Here is a 19,957-nt window from a genome sequence, read left to right on the forward strand (position 1 = left end):
CTGATCTGAGGTGACAGCAAGGAGACACAGAGAGTGATCATATCACAGCATGTATTGTTTGCATTAGACACTCCAAGGGAATGACACGGCATGGCAAACTCCTAGTGAAAAATATTATAGAATAAAGATGCTGTTCTGATTAAGTTTTTGACGAGAAGTTTGTTTTGCTGTCATGTTTTTGGCTTGTTTCTCTGTTCTCTGGCATGGAACACATTTACATTGAACACTGTCAAACTCTACAAACGAGGTGTTTATAATGCATGTATATCAGGAGGAGAATTACCTAAAGTCGATTCTGTGAAAAATACGTTTAAAAGGAAACAAGCACAGGGGACAGAAATCCCTAATCAGAGCTTTCCGAAGCATTCGGAATGCTTTGGGGCTGAGTTTAAATGGCCCTGCCGCTGCTTGCAAGCAGCAGCAGGGCCCTTTAAACATCATCCCCAGCCCCAGTTACCTTGTCGGCAGCAGCAGTGGCTCCGGCTCCTCTGCCGCTGTGCCGGAATTAAGATATTTCTGGATTTCCCCCCCCGCTTCAGGTAAACCCGAAGCTTCCTGGCCCTGCACATCCCTAGCTTCAGCCAAAGTGGTCTTGTGACACCTTGAAGACTAATACTACATTTTGGCACATGCTTTAGTGAATCTGAGCACACTTTGTTTCTTGGTTCAAGTATGGAGGTGGGATTTATATACTTAGAAAATATATACAGTATGTATCCCTACTGATCTGTTTGAGGCTGCTCACAGGTAAGACAGGGCTTGACAAATGTAAATGCCTGGCTGCTGTGGCACCGTAGTATATCTACTCATTCCTGTGAGACTGGAGGAGGAGGGCACCTGGCCTCACAGAAATCACTGCTTTCTATCTGAGGCTAAAGTGTTGCAGTCACCACAGAACTACAGTATCTTGGCAACTGTCGTGAGACACCTGATATTTCATGGGCGAAGCCAGGAAAGTGTGGGACCCACTGGATCTGACTGAAATTTTGCATATGCTGTGTTTATGACAACACTTTAGCCTTAGCTGGGAGGTAGTGACTTCTTCCCAGACTCAGAGTCTGAAAGGGAGGGTCAGATAGGGTTGCCAGCTAGGGAGAGTTTATGCAGTTGCACTGTGTTGGAGGCTACTGCTACTGGTTGGTGTATGTGACTCCCTTTTGGGGTGGCAATGGTGCTTGAACTGTAAGGCACTGTCCATCCTTCATGCAGCTTGATGAACCTTCTTGTGTCTGTGATCAAAAACACTGATCTTTGCTGATGAACAGAACATAATGAGGTTCCCCTTTGGAACACAGAGCTTGTAGGGTGGGATACAGCACACATGGAATTGGCTGCTGGAGCATGGAGGTTCAGGGACACGGGGTAAAGCTATGGTGACCACCTAGCAGAAATGCACCAGAACATCTTGGTCTCAGTTGTTTCTATCATTTTTAAACCTTATACATTTATTGCTGTTTTCAGATTTTTAGGAGAAATTCAGACTTTGTAGAGAAGTGTAGACCTGACTTGTGTCGTGGTTAGAGTGTTGGAGTAAGATCTGGAAGACCCAGGTTCAAATCCCCACTCTGCTTAACCTACTTGTTGGTGAGGGCTCACAACAGTGCCTAATGTTATGGCACGCTCCCAGTTGCTTAACCATGTTATAAATAAATAAATTAAGCTATTTGCAGGGTTGGGAACAACTGTGTATTTGACTTGATATATCAGAATATTTTTAGATTGTTAAAAACAAGCTTTCAGATCACTTAATTTGTGTGGATGACAATAAAAATTTATCCTTTTCCAAACTCACTTACAGCTAATACAATAAACAATATTGAAATATCATAGAGAACTTTCCTTGGTGAGTGAACCTCTGAGTATATCAAGTTTTAACTTTCGTTTTACTGCCTGTAACTGCTCCAGCTGTGTAATTTATCTAACAGTCTCTTTAATTATGGCTTGTTTCTCATCTATTACTTGCCCTGATTAACCTCCCAGTTTGAGAAACAGAAGACTTAAGGATGTTCATGGGCTCTTACAATGTGTGTTAATCTTACACTTAAATGCAATTGAATATTCCAATCTAAGATAGGTGGAGCCAGTGTTCTACAAAGTACTGTGTAGATTGTCCGTGGTCAGGAAGTGCTCCTTCCTGCTAACTGCCTTTTAAAGCAAAGTGATCTTTTGCATCGTTTCTTTAAGAGCCGCGTAGCTCTAGGCCTGCGGTGATTTTACTTTTGTTTTTAGCCAAGACTATTCTGTGCCTCAAAATAATTCTGGCTCTTTGAGGTCCCTTTCTGCTTTCTTTCATTCCAGTATGTTCTTCACCAAGAGGAAAGGGGGGAGGAGTGCACATTACTGCTACAAAAAGTACTTCTGAAAAGATCTTTTCAGATGACATCAAGTTGAATTTGAATCATTTATAATGGCAGAAAATATAAAACAGTTCTTTGAAGATTCCCTGTTTCTGGATATAAATAATATGCAAGGTATGTAGGAAACACTGTAATGGAATGCTTATCCCTGTCTCATTAGGCTTTCTAACTGTCCAGTGTCAAGATTTATATCCTAACTGAGAAGCTTCAAGGCCTTAGTTTTGAAACCTAAAAACAGAGCTCTCTCTTTTGGAGCCTGTCAATTAGTACAAATAATTTATATAGGTTCTTCTCACTTTACTCTCCCAACCAAGACACACAGAGACTTCTCATTAGTCTTATGTTTATTTTTTATTGAAATAAACTAATTTTTTTAATATAGTAAGATATCAAAATATAAAGGACCATTAAAATAGAAACAAAAAGAATGGAACAAATATGATCAACAAAGATTAATTAAATCTTTCAAATCTAAGATTGATTCAAACTCAAGTTTACTATGAAATGCTATAAATTTTCAGTAAGCACCCAGGCAAGTAAAGTTTTCTCACCTAATCTTCATGAGATTTCTTTCAGCAAGACTATAATCTGTTATCTGGGTTAGCATCTTTTGTAAGTTGATATATGATATCTGCAAAGAAATCTAAGATCATTTACATGTGATAGCAATATCAAATTATGATTGGCTTAAGATTTAACTGATTACTCTGATTTTCAATCATCTGACATTCTCCTAGCCAGAAAGTGATGCCATGTCCAGCTGCAAGGTAAGCTATATAAATCATTAAAGATGACTGGAAAAGTTATGAGCAGATCATCATTGTTCCATTCCAAGAGCTAGAGCGCCATTTATCTGCTACTGTCCACTATTTTTAATTGGATGTCAAAGACAAAAAGAACATCTGTGTAGTTATACAACCTGTTAAAGTTCACGCAAAGTTCACTAGAATACATGTGTATCACTAAGGTTTAATGTGCTCTAATCCATATTCTCATTACAAAAGATGTAGGAACATGTTGTTTCTGAACATGAATGAAGGCAAATATGGCATGCTCAACCTAATTATTTTGTTCTTAAAGTTTAGTTTCAACTGTTTCTGACCTCTTACAGATAAACACAAATGAAACATGATGTACAACAGTTGTTAATCCCGTATTATTTACATTATTCATCCATTTTTTCCCGAAGCATCCTTTAATAGAAGTATTTTAGAAGCAGATAAAATTGGTAAAGGAGATGGCTGGACATTTAACTACATTGGACTCTTATTGAAGAGTCTAAAGGGTCAGACTAAGGTAGTATTTTCTCTTGAACAGAGAGATTTTTCTATAGCAGCAAAATGAAATAAGATAAATAGTACAGCAGGAGTCCAGAACTTGTGGGTGGGCTTGATACTCAACTTTTTAAGTTGTGTAGCTTTGGTTTTGTCCTTTCAGATTCTTAATATTTTTCTCAGTATATCTTTTACCCAAGATCAAACATTTATTTACATTTTGTTTTTATCCCGAAATATGCAGTTGGGTTGGATCCAACACAAAATATTCACTTGTACTAGAGTTCTAGCACAAGTGGAAATGCAAGAAAAAAATTGCAATAGCTGTTTGTACTAAGATTGTTTTTTACTGTTTCTTTTTACTTTTATATATCACACACAGAAAACATCCAGCAGAGAGTTCAGTGACAGTTCAATTTTTTTAGTCTGCTCAAGAGAGTTCCCCTCCTTGGTTATGAGACAAGAATGCTTTTAATCTGTAAATACTATCTTTTTTTTAAAAAAAAACTGCTTTCAATTTCCAGCACAGCTTCAAAGGGCATAACTTTATCATTTGCTAATAGTATATGGTACCTGGCACATCTAGAGCATTCCCAGTGTTTGAAGGCATTGGGGTCATGGTCAGATAGGATTTTTTTTTTATTCTTGATAACTGAAGATAATGGAGAGGTAGAAGATGCTACCTTCTCCCTCTGAGGCGGAGGACATCTTGATGGGTGATTCCCACCCTCCATTCAGGGAGGCAGGAACAAGTTTTCTACTTCCTGTCTTCCTAGTGGGAGTCACCCTTTCAGTTTTATTCCTGCCTCGACAGGGAGAGCAGCTTCATCTGAGCGCTGCCTTGCCTTTCAACTGTTTTTCTTCCTTCCCTTCCCTTCTACTTCCCAGAACCTGATTCTTGCCTTGTTTGCTCCTTTCTACTGTACCTCCTTGCTATTCTTTCTCCCTGTGCGCCTGCTAGAAAGCTTGCAGGGGAAGCTTTCTCCTTCCTTCCTTCCTTCGGCCGTGGCAGCCATTTCATGGCAAGACAGAACTGTGGACCAGTAGAACGTGCTCTTCCATCATGATAGGATGGAAATCACGGGGAACACAATAGATTGCTCTCTGAAGGAGAGTTGGAAGCCCCCCTCACCGTCGCTTCCTAACAACAGCCTCAAGAGACAGGGGGGCAAACCACGAGGAAGCCGCAGCTGTGGCCGCTCATATTGTGAAGAGACCAGAAGTGCAAAAGGCACTATTCCTCTCTGAGCAAAGGAAAAAGGGCAGCCATTTCTGGCCTTGCCAATGAGGACAACATTGCCAACTAGCTGGGTCGCAGCTATGGAGTGGATTTCTCCTCATCCTTAAGCCAGTCTAGTGGCATAAGACCCAGTGCAGGGCAGCCAAGCCGGTCTGAGATTCAACAATCATTTGTAGAAAAGAGTCCAGTAGCACCTTTAAGACTAACCAACTTTACTGTAGCATAAGCTTTCGAGAATCACAGTTCTTTTCGTCAGATGCATGTAGGGTAAGAAGAAACTGGTCAGATATATAGGTGGAGAGGGGAGGGGGGAGTACATGCAGTCAGTAGCTTCTGATAATGAGATAACCATTCATAGTCCCTATTCAATCCAAGCCTGACTGAGTCAGATTTACATATGAATTCCAATTCAGCAGCTTCCCATTGGATTCTGTTTTTGAAAGGTTTCTGTTGAACTATAGTGACCTTTAAGTCCTTGGTGGAATGTCCTGATAGTTTGAAGTGTTCTCCCACTGGTTTCTGGATATTGCCATTTTTAATGTCAGATTTGTGTCCATTTATTCTTCTGCGCAAAGGCTGGTTTGTCCAATCTACAGAGCAGATGGACATTGTGGGTTAGTCTTAAAGGTGCTACTGGACTCTTTTCTATTTTGCTACTACAGACTAACACGGCTAACTCCTAACAATCATTTGTGCCTCCAGAGCCCATGGAGAATGAAGGAGGGCTACTCGTGAGTAATGTGATGGGATTGGGACCTGTGGTAGTACCCCAGAAATTCCTAAATGTCATTAGACACACTATTTTAATAATAATAAAAAAGCACTAGCCTATCTCACCTCAGAAAGCTACGGCACCCATTTCTGGCCTTGCCAAAGCTGGCAACCTTGCCAACAGACCGGGAGGTGGCTGTAGAGTGGTTTCCCACATCCAAAGCAATTGGCACAGACCCAGCGAGATCACCAAATAGCAATGGCCCCAGGGTCCAGTGCTGCTGATGGTCTACTTGTGAGTAATGCAATTGGGTCAGGCACTGTGATGCTATTCCCAGATTTCCTAAACTTGATTACATAAACTGAGACTGCCAATTTTTTGTCTGAGGAAAGAGACAGGCCTCCCTCTGGTTCTTCGTACAGGTCTCCCATACCCTCAAACAGGGAACTGTGGAAGAGGCAATTTCTTACAAAGGGAATTCTAGCCAGCCCTCTTGAGGCAGCTAGAAAGGAAACAGAGAAAATGAAAGAAACTGAAACATGCCCCTTTTTTCCTCCAGGGAATGGGGCCTGCTCTCCCCAGGATTCTCAGTCTCTTAATCAGCACAGAGCAGGGTGGATGTGATTTAAATCAAACTGATTTAAATCACGATTTAAATCACTAGTCATTAAGGCTTGATTTAAATCATAGTTTTCTACATAAAGACTAATTCTTGCTGGTATAACTTTAATATGCAAGTAGATGCCTGCCTTACCGATAGGTAAAGGAACTTCATTAAAGTATTCCCAAACTGGGTCTCTTTTATGGCCTGCTGCCATTATAGGTTTTTTTCCTCCAAGGAAAGAATGTGATAAAACTCAGGTCATACACACAAAAGATCCAAAGACTTGTGCAGTATTGTGCTCAAAAAGTTTCACTTTCATTTTGTACTGCTTGCCCCTCCCTCCTCACACTTAGTTTCTTCTTATGCAGATCTATTCCACTCCAAACAATCAGAAAAATATTGTTTCTATTCACTGAACTTCTTGAAACTTAGCACTGGAGGGGTTGATTCTGTCTTCATAGGTTTGTAGAACAATAGGATTAAGGTCTTTTTCTCAACTCTGTTCATGTTATAACATTTTTGCTGTGAAGAAGAGGCATGTGATCTCTGCTGAGCTGACACAAATTCAGTTTTGAAAACTGCAAAACCAAGCATCTGTGATAATATCTTGTAGGCAGAGAAACTGACCAATAATCTTACAAAAACCTCTGGAAGAGCATGACATTGTGAATGGATTAATGGAATTTATTTACCAAAAAAATTAAACATATACAGCCTTATTCTACATAATTAAAAATTAATCTTTATTTCATGATGGAGTAACCTTTGGATGGTAATATATTTTCCTCAAAAAGCATTTTATTTAAAAAAATCCGATTTAAATCAAAAAAATCCTATTTAAATTAAAAAATCTGATTTTTTTCATTTTTTAAAAAAATCATTGATTTTTATCCACCCTGGCACAGAGTAACTTTATTCTGTAGAAACAAAGAAAAGAGCACAAGGCCTAGCAGGCCTTCAGAGGCCTAGCAGGCCTTCAGCCAGCTCATGTAGACATGAGTAAACCCTGGGCTGGAGTGGAACTGCTCCAGTTTTTAGTACCCTGAGACCAACAAAAAACATGAAACGGATTCCACAGCATTACAATTGCCTATGCTGAGAGTTCTTGCTGCAATTGTGTTCATCCTGTCTCTGGAATCTTTCCTGTATGACACCATTTTTAACAAGAGACAGTTTGGTGTAGTGGCTGGAGTGTTGGGCTGGGATCTGGGAGATCCAGATTCTCATGTCATTCTTCCTGGGAAGCCTACCTGTGGCCTTGGGCCCATTGCATTCTCTAGGCCTGACCAGCCTTGCGGGTTTGTTGTGTGGCTAGAATGGAAAGGTATGAAATTCTGTATACAACTTGGAGCCCCCACTGGGGCCAAAAGCTGGGGTTTAGATAAACACAACCATCTTTCTACTCAGAAAGGGTGCCCAGGGGCAAGAAGCCCTTGATGCACAAACTTTCATTGAATTGGCTACTGGCAGGGCCTCTGCTGTAACCCTTAGCAAATATATTCTTTGTTCCAGTGGTCATAATTATTGTTGTTGAGGATCTACAGGTTAAATAGCACCTCATCTCTATTCCACTCTCTGAAGACAGGAAATGCTATAAACTGTTAGTCTATGTGAGAACCAGAATTCTCTGTTGCAATTTTTCCTTTAAGCTACTGATGAACAGGTCATTATGACCGCTCTGCCATCCCCTTGAAGGGAGTATGAAACATGTTTAAGTAACCCTATCCTAGGGCATAAAAGGTATGGGCCAAAGTGCTATGAATTGAGTCCATTGATCATCTCTAATAGTAGATTGCATCCTTGTAGGAAAAATAAAAGCCCAGTGGCTCCCTAAGAACTAACGTTTATTTGCTATGTGTTTTTGTGAATTCAGTTTACTTTTTCAGATATCTGTGTATTTCATAGTGACTTGCTGTGACTTCACAGAGACTCTGAATTCTTCAGTCCAAATAGACAGCGCTCTTGTTACAGGTAAGTGCATCCCTCCTTTCTCATGCCTCCCCTCCCCCAGGACAAGGGGAAAAGGAGTGTACACTGTATTCTTCACAGTGCCAAAAAGAATGGAGATTGGAAGGTGATACTAGACTTAAAATATTCAACAAGTTCATAAAACTTAGGCATCTCAGATTGGAGACGATGAGATCCATCACAGAATCCCTACTAATGGAGGGCCCATAGCTCAGTGACAGATGACCTGCCTTTCATACAGAAGGTCTCAGGTTCAGCCCCTGGCATCTGTTGTTCATGGATCTCAGGGCCAACCTACACCAAAGAATTACCTTACTGTTCTAGAGCTAATGAAGCATATCTCCACATTCTATTCTTGTCCGAGCAGCAGCTCATCTACAATTCAGAGTACTTCCATTTGGCCTCTCTACGGCACCAAAGGCCTTCACAAAGAATTTGATCAACCCAGTGTAAAGCTAAGGGAGAAAAAGCATTCATCTACACACTTACCTGGACAACTTGCTGATCAGGTTAAGCTCTGCATGCCTACAAGCTTACAGTTCCTGATCAACTTTCAGAGAAGTTCTTTATAATTGAAACAGTGACTAGAACATCTGGAAGCCCGATCAGATACAACGTGCAATTGTTTCTTCCTAACTGAAGCGGTGGTAAAGAAGAGAAAGGAGATGTCAGAAGTGATCATCAAGGCCAGATATTTATTGATGACATTTGTGAAACTGATAGGTCTACTGATTCTGAGTATTGAAGCCATCTAGTGAGGTCGACTGCATACCAGACCCTTACAAACTTCTGAGACCATTCCAACTACAAATTATGAGCAAGAAAGGTCTTTCCATTCGGTTCCCCCTCACAATAAAAATAAATAAAATAATATATATATTTTAAAAAGCCTCGTATGGTGGACAACTATGACCAGCCTTCTGCAAGGGAAGTAACACTGCATTCCAGTAATGGAACAGGTTCCACGGACACCAGTCTGTCCAGAAGGGGAGCAGTACTAGAAGATCCACCAGTGCAAAGTCAATAGTCCAGCAGTGAGATGAGGCCCTCTGTCAACCTGTTGGAGCTTCCGGCAATTTATCTAGCCCTACTATACTTCAGACCACGAATACTAGACGAACACATTCTAATCAGAACAGACAGCATGTCAACCAATTAAGTGGACAGATATTTCACCAGGTGCTTCCATCCTGGGGCCAAAGTAACCGATGCGTTGACATCACAGTGACCATGCATTCTGCTGTTTGCCTTCCAGCTGCTCTGATGCTGCTGAATTGTTCTCTTATCTTCCTAATCAGGAAGATAAGAGAACAAAAACAAACAAAAAAGCAGAAATCATAGTGGTAGCACCCTACTGGCTCCAGCTCCCATGGCTCTCTGCTCTTCAACAGCTGTCAGTGCTTCCACCACTAACTTCTCCAATATCTCTGGATATACTCCAGTGATGCCAAGTTCCACATCTACACCTGGAATAGCTACATTTAACCGTATGGAGAGTGAGCAAGACACCCTCTCTTGGCTAGGCTATTCTCAAGCAGTAACCAACATGCTACTGGCCTTTAGGAGACAGTCCAGTAACAGAATATATAGAAAGCCTTCACAGGAGATGCAAAAGAAAAAGGAGTTAATGTCATGAAACCCAAAACCAGATCCGTTCTATACTTCCTACAGGTCGGTCATGCAAGCAGTCTCAGAGTCTCAACATTAGATGTTGGGTCACAGTCTTAACAACATTGCTGCCACACTACTAAGGTCTGAGACTGTCCAGACACCTCATATGTGGCTCCCTCTAATGTGCTACTCTGAAGGATCTGCCACAGGTTCACCAATTTCTGACTTGGAAATTGAATACAGTTCTGTCTGCTGTTACCAGACACCCCTTTGAGAGCCTATCAAGGAAATTCCTCTTAAGTGGCTGAGGATTTTGTTCCTTACCGCAGATACATCTGCAAGAAGGGTATCAGAGTCGGGTACCCTAAGCTATGTATCTCACACAAGGACAAAGTGGTCCTTCATACCAAAAGTGATCTCTCCCACAGATTACTGGAATTATGTCTACTATCAGTTAACCAAATACTTTTCATCCCGAAGAAGAAATGTGGCATACTCTGGACGTAAGACTTACTCAGAAAAGCATTTCTTTATAGAACAATGCAAATCTGGAAAACTGCTTCCTTATTTATCTCTATATCCTCACTGAATAAATATGCCATTAGCAGTAACCTCAAGGCATGCATCATCGAAGCACACAAAATTCAAAAACTAGACATACCAGCTAGGATTACTACGCGCTCAATATGAAGTGTTGCACCAACGCAGCATTTGCCAGACATGCTACAGTTAAGAGATTTGCAAGGCAGCTACTTGGTCATCTGTATCTACCTTTGTTGAACACTATAAGCCGAACACTTATGTCTCAGTGGCTGCAGCGTTTGGCAGAAGAGTATTACAACATATCTTATGACCAGATGAGAATGACCCACCCAGAAAATAAGGACACTGGTCTGGGAGGTCCCATCAAGATGTCCTCCGCCTCAGAGGGAGAACAGACCATTGAATACTCACCGTGAAGTGTCCTACTCTTCTGAGGAAAGGAGGACATCTTGCCCCTCCTGAAGTCATTGTCTATTCACTCTCTTCTGCTTGACAGATTTACTTCCTGTCCTTAACATGTTTGTTCTCACGTTTCTCCTTGTTACTCAGTTCTAGAGTGTCATATTCATAATTATGATGCTATAACTGCTTTCAGATTTGCCAAAACTGAAAGAAAGGGTGACTCCCACTAGAAAAACAGGAAGTAGAAAACTTGTTCCTGCCTCCCTGAATGGAGGGTGGGAATCGCCCATCAAGATGTCCTCCTTTCTTCAGAGGAGAAGGACCCTTTACAGTCAGTATCCATTGGAACATTCTGGCCAAAACGCTATGGCAGCTTGCACTAAATTAAACTGCTTGTATTCTCATTTATGTTTTCATTTCTGAAAGATCTTGTGCATCTAATTTCTGGGCATTCTAAAATATGTGGGAAGGAGAACTCTAGGTGTTGCACAAGATCTCGTGCTGTTCATTTATGTTTCTGCTTGTGCATTGCCGAGTCCGAGCCTGTGTATAGTATTTGAGCTACATAATATTCAGTTTATATTCTTGTTCAAACGAACTGATTATGGAAATGAAGAGGATTGACAAATGTCTTAAGAACAAGATCCGGGGCACTTTAAACAGTAGCACATTTCAGTATCAAGGATTCATATAGAACCCACTTTCCAGATAATAGGCTTTCTAGATTAAATGAGGGAGGGAGGAATAGCTTAATAACAGAGCACATGGTTTGCATGCAGAAGCATCCAAATTTCAGGTGCTTGCATCTCCAGGTAAAATTATCTTTGTTAGCATGGTGAGGAATAATCTCTTGATAAGAGCCTCAGACCTGCTGCTCTTCAGTGTAGATGGTGCTGGGCTGACTGATTTGGTTGAAGTCAGTTTTGTAAGTTTGGGTGCTTGCCTGGGAGTAACCCCCATTAGTTCTGCATACATATGTATATGATCAGATTGAACATCACTGGAAGTCTTTAGCTTTGTAAAATATTCTTAGTAGATAGCAGTAGCAAATTTGGTTTCAGTTTAAAAAAAACCCTCTCAGTTGTTACCTGCCAGAAAACAAAAAGCAAGAACAGAATGGGCTTCAATTTATACTGGTGCAGTGTGCTCTCCCATGTTCATTCTAGCCTCTGTCTTATTCTAGTTGAGCTTACAGCATCAAAAAGAAAGCAGAAGAGGTTGCCAAGGACAGCTATGTTTTGTCCATACTTTGTTCTTAGCTCTGCACATCTAGACCAGACAAGATGCTTGGGCCTCATTGCTTTGATGATGAGGCTGTATTACCTTTTCTCCCTGTTGCCTGCTGGCCTGTAAATGGCTTCACACCCTTTCTGAAATGTGTGTAGAAAGTTGATAGAGAAGGTGTTTGAGTGCTTTAAGTGCATGGAAAATATTTATGAAATGTGTTCCTTCCATATTGTCTCAGCAGTGGGAGAGGAAACTGAATCAAGCCCTGTGTAACATTTTCAAACAAAAATCCTGGGGATCACTGGGATAATTGTACAGTGTGACCTGTGATCTAATGGATAAGGAAGAAATAGATCTTTCGTGCAACTGTGATACTTCTGCCAAACTGAGCAAACGGCATGACACAGATTGTCAGAATATATTATGTCACAAGTTGCTGAGAGATGCAGAAATATCAGCAGAAAAACTTTTCTACAGTAGATTTCCCAGCTGCTAAGGTGTTTTTTAAAAAATGATTTATTCTGTCCATTGCAGACTTCTGAATCATCCCTCATGTTATTCCTGTGGAACCCTGTCTTACAGGAACAGCATTTCAGGGAATATTTCAAGCTGCAGTGGGATGTTTTGGGGGAGGACAAGAAGACCTTGATCCACTCATGGAAATCCCTTCTCTCAGCAGAAATTACTGCTAGATTCAGCCTTGTGACCTTGTCATCTTTTGTGCATGTGGCATCTACCCCTGTTGAGAAAACACATTTATAGTACTCCCAGCTGTCTCTGTGACTGGAGCAAAATATCAGTTGCTGCATTTCAGAAGGAAAGCCAGTATGGTGTAGTTTACAGTTTGTTGAACTGAAGTCGCTGAATTGAAACCATGACTTGGCCATCAAGCTCGTTGTGTATTCTTGGGCTTGTCATAGATTCTCAACCTAACCTACCTCATAGGATAGTAGTTGAGATAAAACAGTGTGGGGGCAGAAACCATGTGCCAAGGTGGATTTGATTTAACTCACTAGTCAGGAAGATTCAGTCATAAAGTATTTTTAATCATGATTTTTATCCAACCTGCCTTGTGCATTGACTTGATGAATGTTGTAGTATTAAGAAGATGGAATTTCCTAGATTAAAATGGAGGGTAGTGGCAAGGTAGGTAGTATCCTTATTCATCCTTGCCAATTCCAGCAGTTGGCATGCAGTAGTGAGAGGAACCTGAACAAGTCACGTTGTTACTTGTTCCTTGATGTTTTTCTTTCCCCTGGTGTGTTACATGGAGACACTGGTTCTCCCTCTGAGGCGGAGGACATCTTGGGTGTTTCCCTTCGCCCAATCAGGGAGGCAGGAAGTAGAAAAAAAATTCTTCCTCTTCCTATTGGCGTCTGGAACACTCCACTCTCCATTTCTTTCCTGCCTCCAGGGAGAGCAGTTGCCTAGGCAGTTCTCTCTGCCTATCTTCTTTATCTGCTACTTTTGCTTTCACTTTCACTTTCTCTTTAAGCCCTTGCTTTCTATTCTCTTTACTCATCTCTCTCATTAGCCTCCCCTCTGTGTCGTGCTCCTTTCCTTCTCTTTGCTCCAACCTTACTGAGTCCCCCTGAGATGGAATCCAGGGACTCCGACGGGAGCTTCACGGACGCCGAGGAGGAGAACTCGGCAGCGGCGATCCCATCCGAGACCCTGAGCGATCTTCCCGGTACTGTCCTGTCCCTCGGGCTGGAACGGAATCCCGGCACCTTTCTGGCTAGCCAGCCATGTATCTCTTCAAAGAAACAACCCAGAATAGCTCAGGACCCGAAACGGACATCGCGCGCTCACCGGGAAGAAGAAAAAGGCGCGGAAAAGGCAGCCGCGGAAAAGGCGGGGAAAAAGCGGCAGCGTTTGCGATTTTACCCGTGCGGCTGAGAACAACGTGCTTGCCATCCTCCCGTCGGGAGATTTGGCAGAAAACGACTCCAGGCCTGCCTCACCTGCCTTGACTACTGAAAATGCTGAAGCAGCAGGTACTGTACCCATCGCTTTCGGGCAGCCGCAGGCCCATGGAGAGCCCCCAGCTGGGGACTTCATTTCACTCCTGAGACAAATGATAAGGGAGGAGGTTGGAAAGCTTCACCAGCCTGTCTCCAGGTCCCTTAGCAATCGGCCCCTTACCTCTGCCTCCCCTCCTAGCAAGCAGAGACGAACTGAGGTTCACTGGCCAACTAAAGCCGCCCAAAAGTCTGCCCCAACGTACGCCAGGGACAGCGGGTGCTTCTGGGGGGATGCATCGTCCTCCGATAGCGAGGAAGGGGAACAAGGGGACTTCCTTTCTGAGGAAGAGGAAGAAGAGATGTCTATCCCAGAACAGATTAATAGGCTCTTCAAGGCTGAGGACTACCAATATTTACTATCCAAGACCCTGGCTGCCTTAGAACTCCAGGAGTCTCCGGAAAAGGGGGAGGAGGACCCCAAAGGTGTCAAGGGGTCTTCAAGGCCCAAAGGCTGTAGAGAATTCTTCCCTAGAGATAGTACCCCAGAAAGGGTTTTTCCTTTCCCCGAGTACTTTGAAAGGCAATTGAGGGCAGAGTGGTTCAAACCAGCAGCCCCCAAACAATACCACAGCTCTGTTAAAAAACTTTATGCCTTACCTTCTTTCATCAATGAGTTCCTGCAGGTACCTAAGATCAACGCACCCGTAGCGGCACTCCAGTCCTCCGGCCTGCTGACTGAAGACGGTCAAGGAGTGGTTAGAGATAATTTGGATCGGAAGGTGGAGACTGCACTCAGACGGGCGCACAAGGCGTCAGCTATGGCCATCCGAGCGGCATCATCTGCTTCCATCGTGTCCAGGGCGGCGATCGTATGGATACGTAAACTTATCCAGCTCCTGCCAGGTAACCGCAGACGTCTGCTAGAGGGAGCCAACAGAGTCCTAAAAGCCAACACCTTTACCGCCGATGCCACTCTGGACGCTTTGACTTTCTCTTCCAGGGTGATAGCTTCTGCGACCGCTGCCAGGAGACTACTTTGGCTGAGAGCTTGGCCTGCGGACCTACACTCAAAGTTTATTCTCATGGCTTACCCTTTCCAAGGTGACAAACTGTTCGGAGAGCCCCTGGACAAGGTCCTGGTCGAGACCAGAGATAAGAAAAGGGTGCTCCCTAAGACACTCAGAAGGTCAGATAAACGCAGTTACCCCTCCCAGTCCTTTCGGTCACAGCATGTGCTACCCAGGTTTCGTCAAGACGACAAATGACCATCCTGGAGCTCCCCCAAGCCCACTCAAAGGAAAGGATCCTTCGGTTCCAAAGCCTACAAAGTGTCTCAGTACAGAGGGGACCGACAAGGTTTCGGGCGCAAAGCTCCAAAGTCCTGACTCGGAGCAGATTCCGGTGGGGAGGAGACTACAGTACTTCCGTCATGTATGGCAAGAGACTCACTCGGATGAGTGGACCACCAAGGTAGTCTCCCAAGGGTATGTCATCGAGTTCAAATCCCTACCACCGGATTGTTTCCTCAAGTCACCTCTTCGCAAGAACCTGCAAAGAAAACAAATCACCATGAAGGCGATACAGCATCTCCTGGACATCGAAGCAATAGAGCCAGTGGCACACCACGAGACAGGCCTGGGGGTCTATTCCATCTTTTTCACGGTCCCAAAGAAAAACGGAGATTGGAGGGCAATCCTGGATTTAAAGTTCGTGAACCAATTCATCCAGCTGAAACATTTCAGAATGGAAACGTTGCACTCCATCTCCGAGGCTCTCAGGCAGGGGGACTTCATGACCTCGATAGATCTGACCGAAGCTTACCTGCACATTCCCATTCATCCTTCCCACAGACGCTTTCTGAGGTTCTGCGTTGGGGGACATTACTTTCAGTTCAGAGCGCTCCCCTTCGGTCTGGCCACGGCGCCCAGGGTGTTCTCAGAGGTCTTGATCAATCCTATTGTTCAGCTTCGGGAGTCCGGGATTCACGTCCATTCCTACCTGGACGACATCCTTCTACGGGCACATTCGAGAGAGAAGGCATCCCAGGACACATGGACGGTTGTTCACTGCCTCCAGGCCCATGGTTTCCTGATCAACATGAAAAAGTGCTCCATTGTTCCATCACAAAGGCTCCAACATTTAGGGATGATAATAGACACCAAGAGGGGTCTCATCCTCCTGCCGCAGGAGAAGATTCTCAAAACCAAGGACTTGATCAGATCAGTGATTCAGGACAGATCCACGCCTTTACTAAAGCTGGCTAAAGTGATGGGCACCCTTGTAGCCGCGTGCGAGGCCATCTATTGGGGTCGCTTCCACTCCCGGATTCTACTCAACTTCCTACGTCCCTTCCAATTTCGGATCATGTCCAAGCTCGACTGCCCGGTGATAGTCCCCTGGGAGGTCAAGGAGAGCCTCAGGTGGTTGACCAGGGACTCGAATCTACTTCAGGGAAAGTCTTTCCTGAACCACCAGTCGAAACAACTGTTCACGGACGCGAGCATATCGGGCTGGGGAGCAACCTTGGACGAACACGCAGCACAAGGTTTGTGGTCCAAAGAGGAGTCGCGTTTACCCATCAACTTCCTGGAGATCAGAGCGATCCGCCTGGCTCTAACTCACTTCTCCAACTCAATACAGGGAAAGCACATCTTGATAAGGACGGACAACATCTCTGCCAAATCATACATAAACAGGCAAGGGGGTACCAGGTCCTCCAGGATGCACAAGGAAGTGATGGAAATCATCTCGTGGGCAGAGTCGAATCTACTTTCCATCCAAGCGGAACACATCAAAGGGACAGCCAACCTCCAGGCAGACTGGCTGAGCCGACAGTCCATCCTCCCAGGGGAGTGGTCCTTAAAACAGGAGACGTTCTGCCTGGTCACGGACAGACTCGGGGAACCCATCATGGACCTGTTCGCGACACATCTGAATTGTCAGACTCCCCGCTTCCTGTCGAGGTACCTTCACCCGCTGGCAGAGGGAACCGACGCCCTCTCAGCTTACTGGCCAGAGGGTCTCCTCTGTGCCTTCCCTCCTCTTCTGGTTATCTCAAGACTACTCCAGAGGATAGCAGAGTCAGACGCGGAAGTGATAATAATCGCCCCATGGTGGCCGAGGAGACCTTGGTTTTCGTCCCTACAGTCCCTAGCAGTGTCACCACCTTTTCGACTGCCTACTGCTCCAGACTTGCTACACCAGGGACCGATTCTCCATCCCAATCCGGATTGGATGTGTCTGACCGCCTGGAAATTGAGAGGCAATTGCTTTCCAAATTAGGATATTCCACACAAGTGGTTCAAACTATGCTGTCTTCCAGGAAGAAGTCGACCATGAGACTCTATAACACCGTCTGGAAGGCCTTCGTCAGGTGGGCAAAGAGGAAAAAGGTGGACTACATGCATCCTCAACTGAACTTCGTGCTGGCCTTTCTACAGGAGGGACTTGACTGAAACCGGCCACCTTGCGCAGGCAGGTGGCAGCGTTATCGTCAGTACTGTCCTCACAGGACGGGCTTAGTCTGGCTCGACACCCGCACATTCACCGCTTCCTGCGCAGAGCTGCTCTGTTAAGTCCTCCTACGGTACACCGTTTTCCTACGTGGAGGCTGCACATAGTTCTGTCAGCACTGACCAAGGCACCCTTCGAACCTCTGCGAGAAGTCCCAATGAAATGGCTGAAGCTTAAGGCGATTTTTCTAGTGGCCATCACATCCGCCAGACGGATTTCCGAACTAGGGGCTCTCTCTATCAAACCTGGACATTGCGAATTTCATAGGGACAAGGTGGTCTTGCGCACAGACCCCACCTTCCTGCCCAAGAATATTTCCTCATTCCACAGATCTCAGGAGATCAACCTGCCTTCATCTTGTCCCAATCCTTCTCATCCAAAGGAGAAAGAATGGCACAACTTAGATGTGAAGCGCACCATTAAGATTTATCTGACCAGGACTGAACCGATAAGGAAATCGGATTTCCTATTCGTCAATACCTCTCCACCGAACGTAGGCAAGAGAATGTCCAAGTCTACCATTGGCAGGAGCATTCGGACCTGCATCACCGAGGCCTACAAAGCCTGCAAGCGAGATGTCCCTCAAGGAATTACGGCGCACTCGATCAGAAGTGCGGCAACCAACGCAGCATTACATAACAACGCTTCAGTGGAAGAAATTTGCAGAGCGGCCACATGGTCCACTATCTCCACCTTCGTCAGACATTACAAGCTGAACCTATACGACTCTGCGGACGCCGCATTCGGCAGAAGGGTCTTGCAACATGTGATGCGGGATGAGAACCCTGACCAACCCAATGGATATTAACTGCTTTGGGAGCACCCAAGATGTCCTCCGCCTCAGAGGGAGAACGGACCTTTGGACACTTACCGTGAAGGGTCCTTCTCCTCTGAGGACAGGAGAACATCTTGCCCTCCCAGGGTTCTCTTAATTCCTCTGCCTCTGTTTGCCTATCTGCATCACTCTGTTCTCCATGTCTGACAGTACTGTTGTCCTGTACCCTTGAAGTTGTATGTTTATTCTCCGTGTTCTCACGTTGTTCTAGTTTCTGATGTCCCCATGTTTTAGGGATCTGTTTTTTCCCCTCTTATGCTACAAGGGCTGAGTTTTTCCGTGAATTCTTTACTGCTGTTGGAGTCACCCGAACTGGAGAGTGCGGTGTTCCAGACGCCAATAGGAAGAGGAAGAAATTTTTTTTTCTACTTCCTGCCTCCCTGATTGGGCGAAGGGAAACACCCAAGATGTACTCCTGTCCTCAGAGGAGAAGGACCCTTCACGGTAAGTATCCAAAGGTCCGATCCCAACTAGTTTCTTTTCTGCAGAGAATAATTTGTATTTCTTGCATTTGTAATATAGTAAGTAAATGAAGTATTCTTCCTACTCTTTCCTCTCACTTCCATCAGTTACTGCACTGAATACCTTGAGCTGCATTTTGAATCAATGATACTGATTTTGCAGTTATTGAAATAAAACTTACCTTCCCAAATTAGGCATAATCCCCAGAATATCAAAGCAGGTAAGGCACTTGATTGTGTGACTTTGTGTCTCCCTTTCATCTAGCTGTCATCCAAAAGCTTAAAGCCCAAATAACATTCAGACTCCTTTGATAGGAATACATCTGAAGATAGTTTCATTTCAAGGCCCAAGGTTGTATTTCATTAAGCTTGTAACGTTCTTGTAAATCATACAGTGCACCAACACAAGGTAAGGATGAGTTTTACATTGGGAGGTGTCACAGATATAAGGATTATAGCATCTTATACTAAGTAATAGACATGTATTCTAGTGACCTTTATGAACTCTGTATGAACTCTGCTGCAGTTTTTTTTAACTTGTTGAATAACACAGATGTGCTTTTCATCTTTGACAGCTGATTAAAAGTAGTGGACAGTATCTAGATGGATGTCCTCCAATCATAGAATGGACCAGTGCTAATCTACTCACTTAACTGTTCTGTCATTTTTCACAGATTTATAGTTTTATTTTGCAAGTTGGCTATAACGTCACTTCTTGGCTAATTAGAACATTATACAATATAAGAATATTTAATAAAGCCTTAAACCGATCATAGTTTTATCTATACTATCACATGAAAAAGATCTTAGATTTTTGTATAAGGTAACCTATAAAAGTTCCAACTCAGATAGTATGTCAGAGTTTTGACTGAAAGAAATCTCATGAGGATCTAGGTGAGAATCTTACCATTGTATTGTATGCTATGGAAATCTTAATGCATTTCATAGAAACTTTGATTGTTTTAAACTTAAGACTTAATTAGGAAATGTTAGCAAACCTAATTCTGTGTCCCATATTTGTAGGATTTATATTAATAATCATAATATGTTTTGATATCTTCTTTAAAAAGACTAGAATGTATTTCAATAAAAAGAAACAAACTCTAGAAGGACTCTGTATGTTTTGATGGGGAAAAGTTTTGCAAGAAGAACCTGATAAATAATTTTGTGCTGCTAAGCAGCCTTGTATAAAAAGCAAGTTCTGTTTTGCAGGTCTTGACTAAGTGCTGAGAATTGTCCAGGAGTA

At 43.6% G+C, this 19,957-nt stretch overlaps 1 protein-coding gene across 4 annotated transcripts in view; it reads left to right on the forward strand.

The window, feature by feature from the left end:
* The window catches only part of LOC129327285 (bromodomain-containing protein 4-like), a 111,151-nt gene that overhangs the window by 10,305 nt on the left and 80,889 nt on the right, over positions 1 to 19,957 (forward strand). Inside the window, exon 1 of one of the 4 annotated variants that reach the window (XM_054975793.1) lies at positions 2,449 to 2,471. The exons of the other annotated variants lie outside the window; for them this stretch is intronic. The gene's annotated coding sequence lies outside the window, so the exon portion shown is untranslated. Of the gene's footprint in view, positions 1 to 2,448; positions 2,472 to 19,957 lie in introns of those variants that run through there. 4 annotated transcript variants of the gene reach the window in all.

This window comes from Eublepharis macularius, chromosome 4 (assembly GCF_028583425.1).
Source record: "Eublepharis macularius isolate TG4126 chromosome 4, MPM_Emac_v1.0, whole genome shotgun sequence".
NCBI lineage: Eukaryota > Metazoa > Chordata > Lepidosauria > Squamata > Eublepharidae > Eublepharis > Eublepharis macularius.